General features: G+C 40.7%; 2 long non-coding RNA genes across 3 annotated transcripts in view; both read left to right on the forward strand.

Moving 5' to 3' along the window:
• LOC139183551 (uncharacterized) overlaps positions 1–7,003 on the forward strand; it is a 32,131-nt gene extending 25,128 nt beyond the window's left edge. The window contains exons 3-4 of one of the 2 annotated variants that reach the window (XR_011567045.1): positions 3,841–4,040; positions 6,770–7,003. This is a non-coding gene — a long non-coding RNA (uncharacterized lncRNA). Of the gene's footprint in view, positions 1–3,840; positions 4,041–5,866; positions 6,498–6,769 lie in introns of those variants that run through there. The other variant, XR_011567046.1, reaches the window with a different exon arrangement.
• A 3,084-nt stretch (positions 7,004–10,087) lies between these two features.
• On the forward strand, positions 10,088–22,267 carry LOC139183552 (uncharacterized). The gene is made up of 3 exons (XR_011567047.1): positions 10,088–10,688; positions 11,930–12,002; positions 21,693–22,267. It is a non-coding gene; the product is annotated as an uncharacterized lncRNA (long non-coding RNA).
• Positions 22,268–22,618: the final 351 nt, after the last annotated feature.

Genomic DNA, 22,618 nt, shown 5'->3' on the forward strand with positions numbered 1-22,618 from the left:
GATTTTGTAGCCCAAGAAAATAAAATCTGTCACTGTGTCCATTGTTTCCCCATCTATTTTCCGTGAAGTGATGGGACCGGATACCATGACCTTAGTTTTTTGATATTGTTTTAAGTCAGCCTTTTCACTCTCCTCTTTCACCTTCATCAAGAGGCTCTTTAGTTCCTCTTCACTTTCTGCCATAACAGTGGTGTCATCTGCATATCTGAGGTTATAGATATTTCTCCCAGCAATCTTGATTCCAACTTGAGCGTCATCCAGCCCTTCATTTCGCATGATGTACTTTGGATATAAGTTAAATAAGCAGGGTGACAATAAACAACCTTGACAGACCCCTTTCCTAATTTTGAACCAGTCCATTTTTCCATGTCCAGTTCTAACTGTTGCTTCCTGACCTGCATACAGGTTTCTCAAGAGGCAGGTCTGGTGCTCTGGTATTCTGATCTCTTTGAGAATTTTCCACAGTTTGTTCTGATCTATGCAGTAAAAAGGCTTTTGTGTAGTCAATTTGCAGATAATGTCTCTATGTCTATAATACTGTGGCTAGTTGTATATGCCAATGCAGCCTCACTAATGATGCTGCATATAAAGCTGCTTAGCAAGTGACTGACACTCCTCCAAGAGAGAGGTGGCATCTATGCTCCCTTTCCTTGAATCTGGGAGGTGATTTGTGACTACCCAGATCAACAGAGTCCAGGAGAAATAGTGCTATGGTTCTCTGTCTCTCAGGACACTTATTTTGGTGCCCAACCACCATATTGGGAGGAAGTCCAAGACACAAGGAGAGACCTCATGTGGGTGTTTCAGCTGATAGCCTCAGCTAAGGTCTTAACTAAGAGTCAGCATTAATTGCTGGGAAGTGAATAAGACTTTCAGTTCAATTCAGTTCAGTTCAGTCGCTCAGCCATGTCCGACTCTTTGCAACCCCATGAATCGCAGCATGCCAGGCCTCCTTGTCCATCACCAACTCCCAGAGTTCACTCAAACTCATGTCCATCGAGTTGGTGATGCCATCCAACCATCTCATCCTCTGTTGTCCCCTTCTCTTCCTGCCCCCAATCCCTCCGAGCATCAGGGTCTTTTCAAATGAGTCAACTCTTTGCATGAGGTGGCCGAAGTATTGGAGTTTCAGCTTTAGCATCAGCCCTTCCAATGAACACCCAGGACTGATCTCCTTTAGGATGGACTGGTTGGATCTCCTTGCAGTCCAAGGGACTCTCAAGAGTCTTCTCCAGAACCATAGTTCAAAAGCATCAATTCTTCGGTGCTCAGCTTTCTTCACAGTCCAACTCTCACATCCATACATGACCACTGGAAAAACCATAGCCTTGACTAGATGGACCTTTGTTGGCAAAGTAATGTCTCTGCTTTCAAATATGCTGTCTAGGTTGGTCATAACTTTCCTTCCAAAGAGTAAGCGTCTTTTAATTTCATGGCTGCAATCACCATCTGCAGTGATTTTGGAGACCCCCAAAATAAAGTCTGCCCCTGTTTCCACTGTTTCTCCATCTATTTCCCATGAAGTGATGGGACCAGATGCCATGATCTTCGTTTTCTGAATGTTGAGCTTTAAGCCAACTTTTTCACTCTTCTCTTTCACTTTCATCAAGAGGCTTTTTAGTTCCTCTTCACTTTCTGCCATAAGGGTGGTGTCATCTGCATATCTGAGGTTATTGATATTTCTCCTGGCAATCTTTATTCTAGCTTGTGCTTCCGCCAGCCCAGTGTTTCTCATGATGTACTCTGCATATAAGTTAAATAAGCAGGGTGACAATATACAGGCTTGATGCACTCCTTTTCCTATTTGGAACCAGTCTGTTGTTTCATGTCCAGTTCTAACTGTTGCTTCCTTACTTGCATATAGGTTTCTCAAGAGGCAGGTCAGGTGGTCTTGTATTCCCATCTCTTTCAGAATTTTCCACAGTTTATTGTGATCCACACAGTCAAAGGCTTTGGCATAGTCAATAAAGCAGAAATAGATGTTTCCAACTCTTGGTGTCCATCTAGGAACAAGGTGAAGGAGAGACATCTTTCTCTGCTGTACCCCATATGAATTACTGACCCACTGAAAGCATGAACAATAATAAATTATAATTATTGCTTTTGACTGCTAGATTTGGGGGATAATTTATTATGCAGCAATAGATTGCTACAAATATTAAAAGAAACTATAGCTGCAATATTAGAATTAAGAAGAATTTAGCACAGCTGCTGGATTAAAAATCTATTAAAAAATCAATTGTTTTTATATACTAATACAAACTGAAGTCAAATTAAAAAGCTTGTAACAGTATGAAAGCATAATTACCTAACAATAAACACAACAAAAGTCATACCAATCCTTTAAAGAGAAAGTTACAGAACAGTATTCAAATATTCTGAAGATCTGTGTGTTTTAGTCACTCAGTCATATCCTACTCTTTGTGATCCCATGGACTGTAGCCCACCAGGCTCCTCTGTGCATGGGGATTCTCCAGGCAAGAATACTGGAGTGGGTTGCTATGCCCTCCTCCAGGGGATCTTCCCGATTCAGGATCGAACCCAGGTCTCCCATGTCGCAGGCAGAGTCTTTGCTGTCTGATCTGACATAAGATATCTTTGAAGTGGAAATGGAAGTCACTCAACTGTGGCTGACTCTTGGCGACACCATGGACTATAGAGTCCATGGAATTCTCCAGGCCAGAATACTGGAGTGGGTAGCCGTTCCCTTCTCCAGGGGATCTTCCCAACCCGGGGATGGCACCCAGTTCTGCAGTATAAGATATCTTTTAGATCTAGGAAAACTTCAAAAACATATATTACGCACAAGGATAAAGAGTCTACACTGTGTATATATCTTATGTCAGATAAACCAAAATCACGATTATGTTTTAACATAATGAGATGATTCTAGAAAATTATATGGGGATTGCAAAGGCTGTGCCTATTGGTGGTTCTCCAAGAGGAGAATGAAGTGACTACTTGTTGCACCTGATTATAAAACTTAAGAAGTTTAAGGACTTAAGATTCTGGATTACTGATACAAGGACTGTGGATTATAAGTAAACAGACTATGACAGAAAACTTAGACACCCACATAGATTCAGAGGCTTTAAGTATGGCAGACATGGTGGTGTAGATTAATGATGAAAAGACAGATTTTTCACTGAATGTCATAGACACAACATTGGTCAAATCAAACAAAAGATGAAATTAACTCCACCACACAAAAACCAGTTCCAGGTGAATCAAAACCTATACATGAAAAAGTAAAAAGTAAAAAGTTTAAAAACGTAGAAACAAAATAAAACCTTTTTTTTTCATAAGCTTGTAGTAGGAAAGTTTTTATTTTAAAGTCATCTAATAGACTGCACCTTCTCAAATAAGAGTGATTAATGTGATCATTTTAAATTGAGTATCTTTTCATCAAAAATATTTTTATAGATTATAGATGGAGTCATAGAAGCCTTTAAAATAAGTGGGGCCAGAGTAGGAGGAAGGAGGTAATATTTAGCTCAAGTGCAGCCATGAGAAGGTGGGTGCTGTAGCTGGGAAATGTTCATAATAGTAAAAACTGGCAACAGTGCAAATGCCCACAAATAGCAGGGATCCAAAAAGCAAAACAGAAATGAACACCATCACACATGTACACAGCAGGAGGGAGCTAAGATTCAAGAGACCACTGAGAAGTGACTGGAATTAAGGATTTATTCCCTTGGGTATGGTGGTTATTAAACATTTTGATAGACTTGAAAGATGAAGAGAATGATCTGTATAAACTGCTCAAAAGAATTATCTGAATTTTTTTTTTTTTTTCTTTTTACCTTTTAAGTGATTGTGGTTTATTTGTCTCCCTACAAGGGATCCACAGGTGTCCAGTCTAGGGCTGGGGAAGATGCTGGCTGATGCTGTCAAGGGCTCATAATCTTCTACTCTTGTAGAGCTATCCTAAGCTAGTGGTTCTCCTTATGGTCCCTGGAAAGCTGCTATCCCTCTGGACATCACACTTGAGTTCCAGTAAGGAAGAAGAAAACAGGGCTATGCATGAAAAGCCACACTAGGTGAGTTTCACTTTCTGTTAGGCAATTGAGAGCTTTCTTGGAAGTTGCAACCAGAATTTTCCTGCTTGAATCTCATTGGTTGGAATGATGCTCCATGACCACCTTGGGATGGGAAGAGGGTAGGGAGAGGATGAATAAGATATAGGGTTGGTCATACACCCCCAGAAGAGAACACCTTCTTTTCAGTCTTTGAAGATGTCAGCTTATGTGTTTTCTAGAATATGTAGCTTACTTAGGGAAAGATTTCTCTTGATAGATTTTAACATGACACCTTGCATATCTCATAGCAGGGCAGGAAAACTCCCTCCTCTGTTGTGGACTCATTCTTTCCTTGTCTTATATATGGTAATTAGAGTGCTGTCTTTGAAGCCAGACCCTGTGGGCCTGTATCTCAGCTCTTCCTCTTATTTTCTGTGTGACTTTGGGCAAGTTACTTGCTCTCAGGGTCTGAATTTCTCCATCTGTAGAAAAAATATTAAAAATGCCTCTCACTTTATCAGAATGTTGTGAGAATTAAATGAGCTGATCCCTGTGAAACAGAGCAGTGATCAACCCACAGCAAGCACTTGATAAGTGTTGGCAATTATTCTTCAAAGTTTAGAAATTTACATGGTGCCAACTCCTATCAACAGGCTTGATTGAAATGCCTTTTATTTCCTACTGACTTATTCAAAGCATCTTATTTTCCATTTGCCCTTTGAGTTTCTTGTTTCTGAAACCCAGAACTGCTCTGTGTGAGCTTCTTTTTTTTTTAATGTGTATGTGTGTTTTATTATTTTTTAATATAAATTTATTTAATTGGAGGCTAATTACAATATTGTATTGGTTTTGCCATATATCAACATGAATCCGCCACGGGTATACACGTGTTCCCCATCCTGAACCCCCTTCCCACTTTCCTCCCCATACCATCCCTCTGGTCATCCCAGTGCACCAGCCCCAAGCATCCTGTTTCATGCATCGAACCTGGACTGGCGATTCGTTTGAGTGACAACAAGGCTATTCTCCCTTAAGCAAGCATTCCTAGCTCTGGCAATAAGTTTGTGGTCATGACTTCACATACCTTCTCTTTATTGTTCAGTTGCTCAGTCATGTCCGATTCCTTTGTGACCCCATGAACTGCAGCATGCCAGGCTTCCTAGTCCTTCACCATCTCCTGGAGTGTCCTAAAACTCATGTCCATTGAGTCAGTGATGCCATCCAACCATCTCCTCTTCTGTCATCCCTTCTTCTCCTGCCTTCTATCTTTGCCAGCATCGGGGTCTTTTCCAATGAGTTGGCTCTTCCCATCAGGTGGCTAAAGTATTGGAGCTTCAGCATCGGTCCTTCCAGTGAATATTCAGGGTTGATTTCCTTTATGCTTGACTGGTTAATCTCCTTGTAGTCAAAGGGACTCAAGAATCTTCTCCAGAAGCACAGTTCAAATGCATCAACTATTTGGTGCTCAGTCTTCTTTATGGTTCATCTCTCACATCCATACATGACTACTGGAAAAACCATAGCTTTGACTAGACAGACCTTTGTTGGCAAAGTGATGTCTCTGCTTTTTAATACACTTTCTAGGCTATCTTCTCTTAGGCCTGTGAAATCTACTTTCTGGGAAAGGTTATTGCCCAGACCCACATTTGTTAAAGCTGGGACTCAAAACACCCCTGGTGGATTGCTGAAGTGAAGGTGTTGATGTTTCTCAAATGTGTATTTCCTGGAATTCCAAGCTCTCCAATGCCTCTATCCTGTGTTCCTCAAGATACAGTCTTTCTTGATCTTTAAATGCTCCATGCTTAAAGCAGCATTTTTATTTTCTTGATTTTCCCTTTCTGTTTCAGTGCTCCTTCAGGAGGACTCTATGGGGTTTCCTCACCTTGAGCTGTACTCCTTTAGAAGGTCAGTTTCCTGCTCAAGCACTGGTCATTGTATCTGTGAGCCTTCTTTAATTTTCCCACTGCTTTGTGGCCCAGATATTTACATCACTAATATTCTCCTATAGATAATCTCTTTAATGTCCACCATAGTAAGAGACTTGAAATCAATGAGTCTTGGACCCACAAAAAAACAGGAGTCCAGATTTGGATGATCCAAACACAGAGAGACTCAATATCTAGCCCAGACCTGATCTTCCTTCATTATTTTCCTGAATGGTTTCTCCTAAATATTCCAATCTAAATCTATTGTGCTTACCTCTAGATCCCTAATTCCATAAATTCATCAATCATATCCTCTCAGGCACAAAGAATACCTCCATTGCCATTTCAATAACTAGGGCCTTGAGACATACTCTGTGATTCTTCATCAAGCTAAAAATTAAAAAAATCACCCTGTCTCACTTTTATTCACTGTGATATGATGCCAGTGTATGAAATATAAGCCCTTTTGTCCAGGAAACATCAATCCCCCAAGTTTCAAAGTTAAATTACTTGGAAAAAAGTCATCATCTTCCTTTCAGGTAAACATGGCAAGAGCTCCTGGGTTGATTATGTGATCTTTTGTATGAAAATGTCATTATAACAATTCTAGTAAATGTTTGATGAGTTGCCAGCCAACCTATGTAATAGAGAATCTATTTAACATATTAAAAAATCAGACTTTATGTAAGAAGGTATGTGCAAATCACTTGTAATAAGTTATAGAGGATATTTTAGTTTAATTTTGTTCAACTTAACACTGAGTTCTGATTAAAATTTTCAGAAGGGCAGCAAACTTATGCATTGACATTTTTTTCTGTTTCTCAGGAAAAAAAATAATTGCATTTACAAGAAAAAAGATAGGAAAAGGAACACTGATGCCAGTGAATTTCATGGCAAGTTACCAGAATCATATTTACTGTTTGAAACAATCTTGATACCCAATAAACAGAAAATATGTTGCAAGAATTTTATATTCTTTCTATTTTTAGGGGAGGATGTTTACCATGGGAAAAAATGAAGTAATCTAGTAAAAGATTAAAAATAATGTAATCAAGTAGCATATGACACTTCTTCAAATGCTTATTATTAACATTTCAAAGTACACATAAATTCTCTTGGTATTACAAACCATATATATTCAATTGTCAACAATGTTTTCTATGCATATGTCTTCTCACTGCTAATAGAAAACAATATGCTTAAGGTCAAGTACCAAATTGAATTTGTCTTTTTATTTTTGAAAGTAAAACTCTATTGACATCTCTCACACACTCAATGTTTTTTCGAAACAACTAAATTCATGAGGTCATGGTTAAAGTTTCTGAAATTCACAATTCCCTTTTAAGAAAAAAATAAAACAGCTCTTGACCCTGTTGATCAACAGAGTGGAGGAGAAAAATGTAGACTAATTATTTACTGCAAAATAAAAAAAAAACTATGAATGCATAGTATTCTTCTTTGAGCTTGCCAATACTTATATAAAAGAAATATATAATTCATATCTCAATTTTACATGAAAGTAAAATATTATTGGAGTTCTCAGGTGGTGCTAGTGGTAAAGAACCTGTCTGCCAATGCAGGAGACATAAGAGACGCAGGTTCTATCCCTGGATCAGGAAGATCCTCTGGAGGAGGTCATGGCAACCCACTCAAGTATTCTTGTCTGGAGAATACCATGGACAGAGGAGCCTGGTGGGCTACAGTCCGTAGGGTGGCAAAGAGTCAGACACGACTGAAGTGACTGAGCATGCATGCACACAGAATATTATTGCTGATTGAGAAACTAAGACAAATTTCTTTCTTACATACCTTAATCTTATAAAATGTAACACATAAATTCTTTACTGAAAATACCTTATTTTCATAAACCACTTCATCGTATTTTATGTAGTTCTTACTGTTGTTCTTCAATCATTAAATCATGTCTGACTCTTTGTGACCCCATGTACTGCAGCACTCCAGGCTTCCTTATCCTTCACTATCTCCCAGAGTGTGCTTAAACTCGTGTCCAATGAGTCAGTGATGCCATCCAACCATCTCATCCTCTGTCATCCCCTTCTCCTCCTGCCTTTGCTCTTTCCCAGCATCAGAGTCTTTTATAATGAGTCAGCTCTTCAGATCAGGTAGCCAAAGTCTGGAGCTTCAGCTTCAGCACTGCACCCAAGAACTGATGCTTTTGAACTATGGTGTTGGAGAAGACTCTTGAGAGTCCCTTGGACTGCAAGGAGATCAACCAGTCAATCATAAAGGAAATCAACACTGAATATTCACTGGAAGGACTGATGCTTAAGCTGAATCTCCAATACTTTGGCCACCTGATGTGAAGAGCTGACTCACTGGAAAAGACCTTGATCTGGGAAAGATTGAAAGCAGGAGGAGGGGACGACAGAGGATGAGATGGTTGGATGGCATCACCGACTCAATAGACTTAAATTTGAGTAAGTTCTTGGAGATGATGAAGGTCAGGGAAGCCTGGCGAGCTGCAGTTCATGGGGTCACAGCAGTTCATGGGGTCACAGAGTTGGACATGGCTAAGCGACTCAACAACAACAATTTGCCATGAAGTGATGGGACCAAATGACATGCTCTTACTTTTTTGAAGGTTGAGTTTTAAGCCACCATTTTTATACCCTCTTTAACCCTCATGAAGAGGTGATTTTTTTTTTTTTTGTAGTTACATCTTTGAAGTACTTATTAGCAAATATAATGTGATTTAACCAAATTCTAAAATTTATTTTTTTTGACTCTTTAACAAGTGGTGCTGGGAAATCTGGTCAACCACTTGTAAAAGAATGAAACTAGACCACTTTCTAACACCATACACAAAAATAAACTCAAAATGGATTAAAGATCTCAATGTAAGACCAGAAACTATAAAACTCCTAGAGGAGAACATAGGCAAAACACTCTCCGACATACATCACAGCAGGATCCTCTATGACCCACCTCCCAGAATATTGGAAATAAAAGCAAAAATAAACAAATGGGACCTAATTAACCTTAAAAGCTTCTGCACATCAAAGGAAACTATTAGCAAGGTGAAAAGACAGCCTTCAGAATGGGAGAAAATAATAGCAAATGAAGCAACCAACAAACAACTAATCTCAAAAATGTACAAGCAACTCCTACAGCTCAACTCCAGAAAAATAAACGACCCAATCAAAAAATGGGCCAAAGAACTAAATAGACATTTCTCCAAAGAAGACATACAGATGGCTAACAAACACATGAAAAGATGCTCAACATCACTCATTATCAGAGAAATGCAAATCAAAACCACTATGAGGTACCATTTCACGCCAGTCAGAATGGCTGCGATCCAGTCTACAAATAATAAATGCTGGAGAGGGTGTGGAGAAAAGGGAACCCTCTTACACTGTTGGTGGGAATGCAAACTAGTACAGCCACTATGGAGAACAGTGTGGAGATTCCTTAAAAAACTGGAAATAGAACTGCCTTATGATCCAGCAATCCCACTGCTGGGCATACACACTGAGGAAACCAGAAGGGAAAGAGACACGTGTACCCCAATGTTCATTGCAGTACTGTTTATAATAGCCAGGACATGGAAGCAACCTAGATGTCCATCAGCAGATGAATGGATAAGAAAGCTGTGGTACATATACACAATGGAGTATTACTCAGCCATTAAAAAGAATACATTTGAATCAGTTCTAATGAGGTGGATGAAACTGGAGCCTATTACACAGAGTGAAGTAAGCCAGAAGGAAAAACATAAATACAGTATACTAACGCATATATATGGAATTTAGAAAGATGGTAACAATAACCCGGTGTACGAGACAGCAAAAGAGACACTGATGTATAGAACAGTCTATTGGACTCTGTGGGAGAGGGAGAGGGTGGGAAGATTTGGGAGAGTGGCATTGAAACATGTAAAATATCATGTAGGAAACGAGTTGCCAGTCCAGGTTCGATGCACGATGCTGGATGCTTGGGGCTGGTGCACTGGGACGGCCCAGAGGGATGGTATGGGGAGGGGGGAGGGAGGAGGGAGGAGGGTTCGGGATGGGGAACACATGTATACCTGTGGCTGATTCATTTTGATATTTGGCAAAACTAATACAATTATGTAAAGTTTAAAAATAAAATAAAATTAGAAAAAAAAAAGAATTACTTGTATGAAATACTTAAAATAATAGTTTTACTCATATGTTTTTCCATAAAAGACAATTTCCTATCGCTGGTTTAACAAATCACCATATAGCAGCTTCGGACAACACAAAAATGTTGTCTTAGAATTCTAGCTGTAAGAAGTCAGAAATAGCTTTCACTGGCTTAAAATCAGGTGTCAGCAAGGTTGCAGTATGGTTACTCTTTGCAGTTTTTAGTGGTTGCCAACATTCCTTGACTTGCGGCCTCTATCCCTCCAACCTCTGCTTCCATAGTCACATCTCTTTCCCTGACCCTGACACTCTTTCCTTTCCTTATAAGGACACCTGTGATTATCCTGGTCCCACCTGTCCAATGCACTAAACTCGCTTCATCTCAAAATCCTCATCTAACCACATCTGTAAAGTCCCTTGCTGCCATGCTATATAACATGCACACAGGTTTCGGGGATTAGAACACGGAGGCCTTTGGAGGCGGAAGGCGTTATTCTGTCAATGACTTTGTGTTTCAGGTGAAATGTGAAGTGAACTGTTGGAAGCTACTTTTGAGTAAGTGAAGCTACGCTGCGTTTTCCCCACTTCACTGACCTGGATGTAGCAAAAGTTTGCAGGTACAGACACATGAAGGGTCCAGTGGGCTTTGGTGCCTTAACACATTTAATTTTACCCAGCAGGAATGGTTGTCATTTTAGAGACGAAAAGGATTCCCACAAGCTTATTTAACAACTGAAGGCCTGAGTGTGCCAGCTGGTATGATGCTTACCCACTCTTTTTTCACATATCCTGATTTTTTCTTTTCTTTTCTTGTTCTTAAAGAGTTTAAATACTCTTGATTTAAAGACAAAAAACTATATCCTGAGAATAACTCCAGAACTCCTTTTTAGAGCAGCTAAAGCATTTTCCGTATCCATCTGTTACCTGAAGTTCATGAACATTTGGTGAAACGAAGCATTAGGTTGTTGGAGGGTTAATGCACAGGAGGAAAACAAGGACCTCAATGTTATAACAAATGCTCTGTCATAGCTTACTCCTTTTAAGATGTAGGGTGAACACCCATGGAGCGTGCGACATCCATGTTCATCTTTTGCTCTTGAGTGTGTGTATGTTCTTGTGTGCCTGCTTAGTCACGTTCAACTCTTTGCAGCCACATGGACTGTAACCTGCTAGGCTCCTCTGTCCATGAGATTTGCCAGGCATGAATACTGGAATGGATTACCATTTCATCCTCCATGGGATCTTCTTCCCAACCTAGGGACCTGCCTCTCTTGCATGTCTTGGATTGGCAGGCAGATTCTTTACCACTGGCACCACTCATCTTTTGCTCAATTGATATCAAATATGATTTGGCGTATGATCATAAAGTAGTATAAGATTCTATAATAAAAATATAATATTTTGTAGGCTAAATTGGCCTCCAATGCATAAGCTTCCCAAAGAATTGATGTTCAACTATTAGAGGGAAACCTACATTGAATTATTATATAAACATTGTTTTTTTTCCTAATGCTACTTTTGCTGGCTGGCTCTTAAATAAAATATACATTCATCTCTTTATTTCCTGAATGATATGGACAATAACATTTATTTTCCTTGTCTGGAGGGAAGCTAGTTTTTATGTGACTGTTTTTCTATATGGCTAAACATTTGACAAATGTATATGGCCAAAACTATGACAAACATCGTATTATCTTATTGCTTTATCCTCCCAAGGCATGCTGCTTTCATTTGCAGTGTTGAAACTGGCTCACAAACTCTGTGTCTATGTTCTACCCTTCAAAGGGGAAAAGGGAAGGTGAAACGCAACCTGGTTTGTCTCTGAGGACTTAACTTTAACTTGCATATGTAATTTCAGATGACATTCTATTGGTCAATGGATTGTCACAAGATTCAGACAATCTGCCAAGGAAGCTGTGAGTTATATTCAGGTGGGTAACCACGAGCACATCCAACCCCTAGGGAGTGGTAGATAGAGAGAGAGACAGAGACAGAGATAGAAACAGAGAGAAACAGAAGGAGAGGGAGATCCTGTAACTACAGTGTTCATGCGTGCTCATTCCATCATGTCTGACTCTTTACAGCCATGGACTGTAGCCCCCCAGGCTCCTCTGTTCATAGAATTTTCCAGGCAGTTATATTGGAGTGGGCTGCCATTTCATTCTCTAGAGGATCTTCCTGACCCAGGGATCGAACTCACATTTCTTGTGTCTTCTGCATTGGCAGGCAGATTCTCTACCACTGTGCCACCTGGGAAGCCATAGCTACAAGACAGTAGGCTTTATATCAAACTAGATGCAAGGGCAAGCTATTTTACTTAGAGATAGAAGTATAAATGGAAACTTCCATTTATATATGGGGGCATATATTTTGAAATGTTCATTCATTTCCCTCCCTCCCTTCCTTGGCTCCTTCCCTCCTCCATTCCTTTCTTAAATAAGCATTACATCAGATACTATTCTAAATATGAGGGCAGGGGTGAGGGATGTTAAGAGATGGGAAAAAAAGAAGAGCCTTGCCATCATGTAGCTAACCATCCAGGTATCATGGTGGTTTTCAGTCTTGACTGATTACTAGAATCACCTGAAGAAAGTTTACAAACTGAAATGCCCAGAGTGTAACCAAATGCATTGCATGGGACTCTGGGTTGAGACCCAGCACCAGGATATCAGACAGTGCCTCAGGTGATGCCCACACACAGCCAAGCTGAGGATCACTGAATGGAGATGAGATCATCTCTAATGCTGACCCTTCCCATCTCTTGGGAAGTGAAGTCAGCGAAGGAACCTGACAGGGAAGTCAGATGATTGGAGGCTGTGGTCTTCCAGATGGAACCACCCAGTGGACCTTCCAGAGTCATTTACTGTTACTCTTATAGCCTTCTCCCCTGATATCCTGTTGTCTGTTTTCAGGTTCCTCCCATGCTCACTCTTCCTTCAGGCTTTATATAAGCTTCTTTTTTTTAAATTTAATTTTTATTTTATATTGGATTGTAGTCGATTAAAAATGTGTTAGTTTCAGATGTACAGCAAGTGACTCAGTTATAGATACATATATATCCCTTCTTTTTTCAGATTCTTTTCACAAGTAGGTTATTACTGAATACTGAGTAGAGTTCCCTGTGCTATACAATTGGTCCTTATTGATTACCTCAAACTCCTAATTCATCCCCTCCCCCACATTTCCCCTTCAGTAACCATAGGTTTGTTTTCCAGGTCTGTAGGTATGTTTTGGTTTTGTAAGTAAGTTCAGTTACATAGCTTCCTACCATGAGCTCCCACTCTCTTACCACCTACCTACACCCAGGTAACTCCTGCTCTCTCATTGGATCTGGTATCAAATGTCACTTCCTCAGGCAAGGTTTTCTTGGCTACTGCCCAGACTAGGTCAGTTGCCCTATTACAATCTCTCACAGAACCCTGAAGTTTCTTTTCACAGCATTTATGACAGTTTCAGATAGAAATCTATCTGGATAATCATTTCATTAATTTCTAGTCTTGTTGCTGCTGCTAAGTTGTTTCAGTCGTGTCTGCCTCTGTGCGACCCCATGGACTGCAGCCTACCAGGCTCCTCCGTCCATGGGATTTTCCAGGCAAGAGTACTGGAGTGGGTTGCCGTTGCCTTCTCCCTCTAGTCTTGTTAATAGACTGTAAAAGCTCTATGGAAGCTGATATCATTTCCATTGCACTCATTTTTAAACCTCAAATACCTAGAAAGATGACTCCTGCTTACTAAGCATTAATTTTATTTATTTCTTGAATGAGTAAAGCAGACAAGAAGCTGATCTCAGAAGGGTTGATAGGGTATTTAACACATTGAGGAACTATTGTGACAACACTGCAATTGACAGAGGCAGGTGCATAAACTGGATTTGTGGTATCAAGCCTGGGTGACTGAACGAATAGTCGTATCGTTAACAAAAATTGGTATGCCAATTGCAAAGAGTGATTAAACAATGATTGCTTTTTCTGGCATACCAATTTTTGTTAACGATTTGACTATTCATTCAGTCACCCAGGCTTGATACCACAAATGCAGTTTATATACCTGCTTCTGTCAATTGCAATGTTGTCATGATAAAAAGCAATCACTGTTTAACCAACTAGTAAATGGTTATCTCACTGGAAAATCAGAAGTTGAATTCCCAACCCATTCAAAACAAATCTATAAGACTGGGAAGAGGAGAAAAATAAGACCATAAATAAGGGATTCTAACATAAAGTACTATTGCTTCCAGCATTTTCTGGATGTTAGGAATGAGACAGAGACACCAACAGGAGCCTTGGGAAAGTTAAGCCTCTTGGGTTCCCCTATCAGACACACTGCACCACCAGGTTTCTCTTGCCAGGCCTGAGTCTTCCAGCCTGAGTCTCCTACATCAGCAGGCAGATTCTTTCCCGATGTACCGCCTGTGAAGTCTCTGTTACAGGGCACCTGTTAGGTATTGTTGTTGTTCAGTCGGTAAGTCGTGTCCAACTCTTTGCAACCCCATGGACTGCAGCACTCTAGGATCCTCTCTCCTTCACTATCTCCTGGAGTTTGCTCAAATTCACGTCCATTGAGCTGGTGGTACTGTCCATCTCATCTTCTGCCTCCCGATTCTTCTTTTGACTTCCAACTTTTCCAGCATCAGGGTCTTTTCCGATGAGTTGGCTCACAAACACTATAAGCTAAGAGACAAGGAAGGAGTCTCCAGAGGGAGCACTGCTCTGCTGACGCATTGATTTTGGACTTCACCTAAGGTGGCCAAAAAACTGGAGCTTCAACTTCATCATCAGTCATCCAATGAATATTCAGGGTTGGTTTCTTTTAGGATTGACTGGTTTGATCTCCTTGGAGTCCAAGGGACTCTCAAGGGTCTTCTCCAGCACCACAGTTCAAAATCAATTGGAACACAGCCTTGTTGTGGCAAAAGGGCTTGCATAAGCAACTCAGTGAAGTTACGAGCCATGCTGTGCAGGGCCATCCAAGACAGGTCATAGTGAAGAGCTCTGACAAAACGTGGTCCACTGGAGAAGGAAATGGCCACCCTCTCCAGTATTCTTGCCTGGAGAACCCCATGACTTTTGAGGTAGCCTTCTTCCAAGTTCTCAGAGAAGTTTGGTGAGAGGCCCTCTACTCCTATCCCGGTTACCTGATTTTCCCACATCATTCAGGCAGAAACCCAGAGTGGGAAATAAGGATGCAGATATTCACCTCTTGCTTTCATCCTTTTTCTGTCATCCATAGTACTTGTGTTAATTTCCTAGGGCTCCGCTAAAAAGTTACCATAGATTGGGTTGCACGAAGCAACAGAGATGAATTGCCTCATAGTTCTGGAGGTCCAAAGTCCAAAACCAAGGTGTCATCAGAGCTGTCCTTCTGGGAGACTCCTTCCTTGTCTCTTTTAGCTTTTGCTGCTGGTGAGCAATCATCAGCTTGTAGATAAGCCACATTAGTCTCTGCTTCCACTGTCATGGCGTCCTCCCTGTGTCTGTGTGTCTTCACATGGCGTTCTTCTGTGTTTGTGTCTTCATATGGCTGTTTATTTATAAAGACCCAGTCATATGGGATTATGACATCATCTTAACTGGATTCATCTGTAGAGACTATTTCCACATAAAGTCACATTCACATGCTATCTCTGGAGGTGAGAACCTCAGCTTATCTTTTGTGGGGACACAATTCCACTGTACACTGTACTCACATCCTTTCTGTTTCTCATGAAATGGCTGGCTTCCCACCCTTGCTGCTAGAGGTGAAAGGATCTCTCTTTGCATTGCTAGAGAATATGATGACAATGGAGCCTATAGACAGTCTTGTTCATAGACCAAAGGAGAAGTAAAGATTTGGAAACTTACTCTCAAGACCCTTGCCTGGCTTGGAGGGCCTTCACTTTAGTGCCCAATCCTGTTTTTGCATGACAAAGCTCACATATCACTTTGCCTTGTTCCTTCTCTTTGCATTCTGTCTGGGACAAGCTCTCATTTTTGCCTCCAAGCAAGTGTATGCTAGTGAGGACAAAGTTCATGCACAAAGGCAAAAGAATAAAAATTCTGTTAATAATGTAATAGTACCTAAACATCTCAGTTCAGTTCAGTCATTCACTCGTGTCCAGTTCTTTTTGACCCTATGGATTGCAGCACACCAGGCCTCCCTGTCCATCACCAACTCCCAGAGTTTACTCAAACGTACATCCACTGAGTCAGTGATACCAGCCAACCATCTCATCCTCTGTCATTCCCTTCTCCTCCCGCCTTCAATCTTTTCCAGCATCACGGTCTTTTCCAATGAGTCATCTCTCTGCATCAGGTGGCCAAAGTACTGAAGTTTCAGCTTCAGCATCAGCCCTTTCAATGAATATTCAGAACTGATTTCCTTTAGGATGGACTGGTTGGATCTCCTTGAGAGAGGGATTCTCAAGAGTCTTCTCCAACACCACAGTTCAAAAGCATCAATTCTTTGGTGCTCAGCTTTCTTTATAGTCCAACTCTCATATCCATATATGACCACTGGAAAAACCATAGCTTTGACTAGATGGACCTTTGTAGGCAAAGTAATTGTCTCTACTTTCTACTTTTTAATATGCTGTCTAGGTTGGTCATAGGAGCAAGTATCTTTTATTCCAAGGAGGAAGTGTCTTTTAATTTCATGGCTGCAGCCACCATCTGCAGTGATTTTGGAGCCCCCCAAAATAAAGTTTGTCACTGTTTCCCCATCTATTTGCCATGAAGTGATGGGACCAGATGCCATGATATTCATTTTCTGAATGTTGAGTTTTAAGCCAACTTTTTCACTCTCCTCTTTCACTTTCATCAAGAGGCTCTTATAGTAAAGAATCCACCTGCAATGTGGGAGACCTGGCTTCAATCCCTAGGTTGGGAAGGTCCCTGGAGGAGGGCATGGCAACCCACTCTAGCTTTCTTGCCTGGAGAATCCCCATGGACAGAGGAGCCTGGTGGGCTACAGTCCATAGTGTTGCAAAGAATCAGACATGACTGAATGACTAAGCACAGCACATTTCTGAATAAGCTCAACTCTATGCTCCTATAGTCTGGTTCAGTTTTTGTTTGCTTGCTTGTTTACTGAAGTATAGTTGATTGATAATATTGTGTTAGTTTTAGACATACAGCAAAAGTGGTTATATATATATACACTCTGCTGTGCTAAGTCGCTTCAGTAGTGTCTGACTCTTTGCAACCCTATGGACTATATAATTTCCTATACTATACAAAAGGAGTTTGTTGTTTATCTGTTTTGTATATAGTAGTTTGCATCCACTAAATGTAAACTCGTAACTTATCTCCCTCCCCCTCCCCCCACCACTATCCCCTTTGATAAGTCTCAGTTTGTTTTCTATGTCCATGAGTATGTTTCTGTGTTGTAAATAAGTTCATTTGTATCATATTTTATTTTGAACATGCAAATGATATCATATGATATTTGTCTTTGTTCTAACTTACTTCACCAAGTATAATATTCTCTAGGTCCACTCATGTTGCTAAAAATGGCAAGATTCCATTCATTTTTTATGACTGAGTAATACTCCATTATACATATGTATGTGTGTATGTATACACACACATGTATATGTATGAGTGAGTAAGTGAAAGTCTTTCAGTCATGTCTGACTCTTTGCAAGTCCTTGGACTGTAGCCTGTCAGGCTCCTCTGTCCATGGAATTCTCCAGGCAAGAATACTGGAGTGGGTAGACATTCCCTTCTCCAGGGGATCTTCCTGACCCAGGGATCAAACCTGGGTCTCTGTATTGCAGGTGGATTCTTTACCATCTGAGTTTCCAGGGAAGCCACATGTAAAAACACATTTTCTTAAGCCAGTCATCTGTTGATGTGCACTTGGATTGTTTCCATGTCTTCATCATTGTAAATAGTGCTGCTATGGACACTAACTTTTTGAATTATAGTTTTATCTGGATATATGCCCAGGAGTGGGGTATACTAACTTTACAAATTAGAGTTTTTATTTTTTCCAGATTTATACCCAAGAGTGAGGTTGCTGAATCATATGAATGGTTCAGTTTTCAAAGTAACTCAGTATTAGTCTTAGATTTAGGTGCTTCTACAAATGACAGCCTCATTTAATGCAGCTGACTTTGGTCCCAGGTCCTAAGCTGTTTCCATCTGGAAGCCAGAGACTGAGTTCTGGCTTCAGATAAGATAAATAAGGAAGAGCCCTCTTGTCTGATATGGTCTCTCCTCATCCTTCAAAATCTTCTCTTCCCTGCCTGGGATTCTCACTGCCATGTCCACTGAAAACAGGCTCTGTGTCATTAGCTGCTTGTCCTTAGACCACCGGTGCATCTGTTGGGTTTGGGAAGACAAATTAAAGCATCTCACCAGCTGCTCACATTGTGTTGCCTCAACAACTAATTGAACGGTCAGAAGAGTTCATTTTTAATTTAGCTGTACTCATCTTGGTAGGAGTAGTCACAGCTCAGAGGGAGAAAAGACACTTGAAATAAAAAGACTTGAGAAAAGGACTTGAATTCCAGACAGCCTTTGACCAGGAGGAGATTAGACATTTTTTATTTTGTGAATTCGGTGAACTTTGAGTAGCATTTGCAAGGAACATAGAATATAGAAAATCCTTGTTCAGTTTCATGTCTTTTGTCTTTGAATCAGAAACACAAGGAAAACAGCTTCCATATGGTCTCACTTTCAAAATTGTGGGATAATTAGTACACTTTAAAGAGTCAGTAGCTCTGACTTCTGTATGAGCGTCATATGGTTCATGCAGTAAATTGATAGCTTTCAAGTGTCTCAGGCAAGGCCGGATGTGGGATTGGGGTTCAGGTAGATGGGAGGCTCTGATGATGGGCTATTATTTATTCTTCCTTAATTAGGTGACTGCATTTTGCATGTGCTTTTAGATCATAATAAACAACTCATTATCAAGCTCCTCCCTAAATACTCCAAAATAATTCTCAATAGGAAAAAAATATTTACTGAATTAACTGACAGCCTTGCTCACAAATACAGCCCGACCTCATGTTTGTGTTTTTTATTTTAACTTTTACTTTTTCTAATGCTCCCTGAAATGTCCATTTTTTTTTCCTATGGATCAATTTTATTTTAAAGCAACTTCTAAATATTCTTTCTATTACGATTGTTATCACTGACTGTTTGGAACCTTATCTCATGAGCAAAGAAGGCTGTCATAGATGGAAATTGCTAAAGAAATTTTTTTACAGTGAGAAACAAAACAAGAGCCTTTTATTTGCCAGGCTCATTTGTCTTTGTCTATAGGTCTCACTTCATGTTTATCCTGATACTTTTAAACATTTATTTTAGTTACAGAATGAAGGATCTTTTGTTGTGGTGTACAGTCAAGGCTATGGTTTTCCAGTAGTCATGTATGGATGTGAGAGTTGGACTATGAAGAAAGCTGAGCACTGAAGAATTGATGCTTTTGAACTGTGGTGTTGGAGAAGACTCTTGAGAGTCCCTTGGACTCCAAGAAGATGCAACCAGTCCATTCTAAAGGAGATCAGTCCTGGGTGTTCTTTGGAAGGAATGATGCTAAAGCTGAAACTCCAATACTTTGGCCACCTCATTCGAAGAGTTGACTCATTGGAAAAGGCTCTGATGCTGGGAGGGATTGGGGGCAGGAGGAGAAGGGGACAACAGAAGATGAGATGGTTGGATGGCATCACCGACTCGATGGACATGAGTTTGAGTGAACACTGGGAGTTGGTGATGGACAGGGAGGCCTGGCGTGCTGCAATTCATGGGGTCGCAAAGAGTCGGATACGACTGAGCGACTGAACTGAACTGAACTGAGCTGACAGTCTTAGTTGCCGCATGGCAGGTGGGATCTCAGTTCTCTGATCAGGGATCAAACCCGTGTCCCCTGCACTGGAGTGGGTTGCTATTTTCTCTTCCAGGGGATCTTCCTGATGCAGGGATCAAACTCACCTCTCTTGCATTGCAGGCAGATTCTTTACCACTGAGCCACCTTAGAAGCACTGTAAAGCCAATCAGAATCGTTCATTCAAAGGAAAATGTTAGCCTGGAGTTGTTCTTTGCCTGAATTCTTAACCATCAGGGTAGTCACTCTATCCTGATCTTTAGAGAGGGCAGAGCAGGGATCTTTTCCCTGATTACACATGAGAATGTGAAAGCTTAATTCATTTGTTTCTTAATTTTTTTGGTTTGTTTTCTTTTCTTATTTTACTCAACCAGGAAATAAATTGAGACCTTGCCTCTGTCTACGTTAAGCTTACAGTGATAAAACAAGCAAGCATCTAGCATTAGACAGTGTTAGGAATGTGGTGTGATGGCGGGGGCGGGGGGCCCTCTCTTACTCAGGAGATCGAGTAGGCTTACTTGAGGAAGAGAATTGGGAAATGACACTAGGAAGGAAAGAGATGAGTAGGAGAGTTAGGTAGGGGAAGATAGGCCAGAGGAGAAGGAAGAGTATCAAGGGCAGGGGAAGAGCATGTGTAAATCCTGGGAGGTAAGAAAGAGATGCTTTTTTGAGGAGATGTTTTGGACAAACAACAGCTAGAAATGACTGAGAGAAGGTTGAATGAAGTGTGTTGGGGAGATGAGTGAAATCAGCAATTTAATTCTTTAGAATGAACTAAAGAGATTAATGAATATCCTTACCATGAAATGATGGGTCATCTAGGGATTATCTGATTCTATCAGGTTGTGTACAGATGTGAAAGTTGTACCATATAGATGGTTGAGCATGAAAGAACTGATGCTTTTGAATTGTGCTGGAGAAGACTCCTGAGTGTTCCTTGGCCTGCCAGGAAGTCAAACCAGTCAATCCTAAAGGAAGTCAACCATGAATATTCATTGAAAGGACTGATGCTGAAGCTGAAGCTCCAATATTTTGGCCCCCCGATGTGAAGAACTAACTCACTGGAAAAGATCCTGATGCTCGGAAAGACTGAAGGCCAAAGGAAACGATAAGTGGCTAAGATGGTTAGATAACATCATCAACAAAATGGACATGAATTTAAGCAAACTCAGGGAGACAGTGAAGGACAGGGAAGCCTGGTGTCCTGTAGTCCATGGGGTCGCAAAGAATCGGGACACAACTTAGTGACTGAACAAAGCAAACCAAAAAAATCATGTTGTAATCTTCTGTCTTTGATTAGGTTGCTTTATAATTCTGAAAGTAGAATGTAGTTTGCAGAAAACTGAGAGCAACACAAATAACTTTACATAGATAAAAGCTAATTACCTGTGTCCAGTGCAATGAAACGGCAACCCACTCCAGTGTTCTTGCCTGGAGAAGGCTAGGGACAGGGGAGCCTGGTGGGCTGCCAGCTATGGGGTCCCACAGAGTCAGACATGACTGAAGCAACTTAGCAGCAGTAGCAGCAGCAGTGCAATGAAGTTGATTATGCCCTATGGAAAACATTTTTTTTTTTTTTGCAAACTCATGTTAATATTTTTTATTCCATGTACATTTGTGGTTCTTTGACTTTTCATCTAAACAGATTATAATTTTTTCCAGTTCCTTCATTAAATAATGTATTAGATAAAGTCTTTGACTCATGCTAATTTTATATATGTGTACCCAATAATCTTAGTTTCCCACAGAAGTTTAGTTCAGGCTTTGGGTAAAAACTGATAGGCTTATATTTGTATTTTCTTTTGTCTTCACAGAGTAGTTCACAGAACACATATACTTTTGTACCTTCAGACACCAGGTAAATGTTTTCCTATAAATGAATGATTTTGATTGACTTTACAGCACTTCCAAGGATGCTCAGTGGAAAAGAATCTGCCTGCAATGCAGGAGATGTGGGTTTGATCAGGAAGACCTCTAGAAGACAAAATTGCAACCCACTCCAGTATTCTTGCCTGGAAAATCCCGTGGACAGAGGAGCCTGATGGGCTACAGTCCATGTGGTCACAAAGAGCTGGGCATGACGGAGGAACTCAGCATGCATACACAGTGCTACTCTGGTCACTTTCTGTTTTCCACACTCAGTCAGTTCAGTTCAGTTCAGTTGCTCAGTCGTGTCCAACTCTTTGCGACCCCATGAATCACAGCACGCCAGGCCTCCCTGTCCATCACCAACTCCCAGAGTTCATTCAGACTCACGTCCATCGAGTCAGTGATGCCATCCAGCCATCTCATCCTCTGTCGTCCCCTTCTCCTCCTGCCCCCAGTCCCTCCCAGCATCAGAGTCTTTTCCAATGAGTCAACTATTCCCATGAGGTGGCCACAGTATTGGAGTTTCAACTTTAGCATCATTCCTTCCAAAGAAACCCCAGTGCTGATCTCCTTCAGAATGGACTGGTTGGATCTCCTTGCAGTCCAAGGGACTCTCAAGAGTCTTCTCCAACACCACAGTTCAAAAGCATCAATTCTTCGGCACTCAGCCTTCTTCACAGTTCAACTCTCACATCCATACATGACCACTGGAAAAACCATAGCCTTGACTAGACAGACCTTTGTTGGCAAAGTGATGTCTCTGCTTTTCAATATTCTATCTAGGTTGGTCATAACTTTCCTTCCAAGGAGTAAGCGTCTTTTAATTTCATGGCTGCAGTCACCATCTGCAGTGATTTTTGGAGTCTATAAA

The sequence above is a fragment of the Bos indicus genome, chromosome 6 (assembly GCF_029378745.1).
Source record: "Bos indicus isolate NIAB-ARS_2022 breed Sahiwal x Tharparkar chromosome 6, NIAB-ARS_B.indTharparkar_mat_pri_1.0, whole genome shotgun sequence".
Classification (NCBI taxonomy): Eukaryota; Metazoa; Chordata; class Mammalia; order Artiodactyla; family Bovidae; genus Bos; species Bos indicus.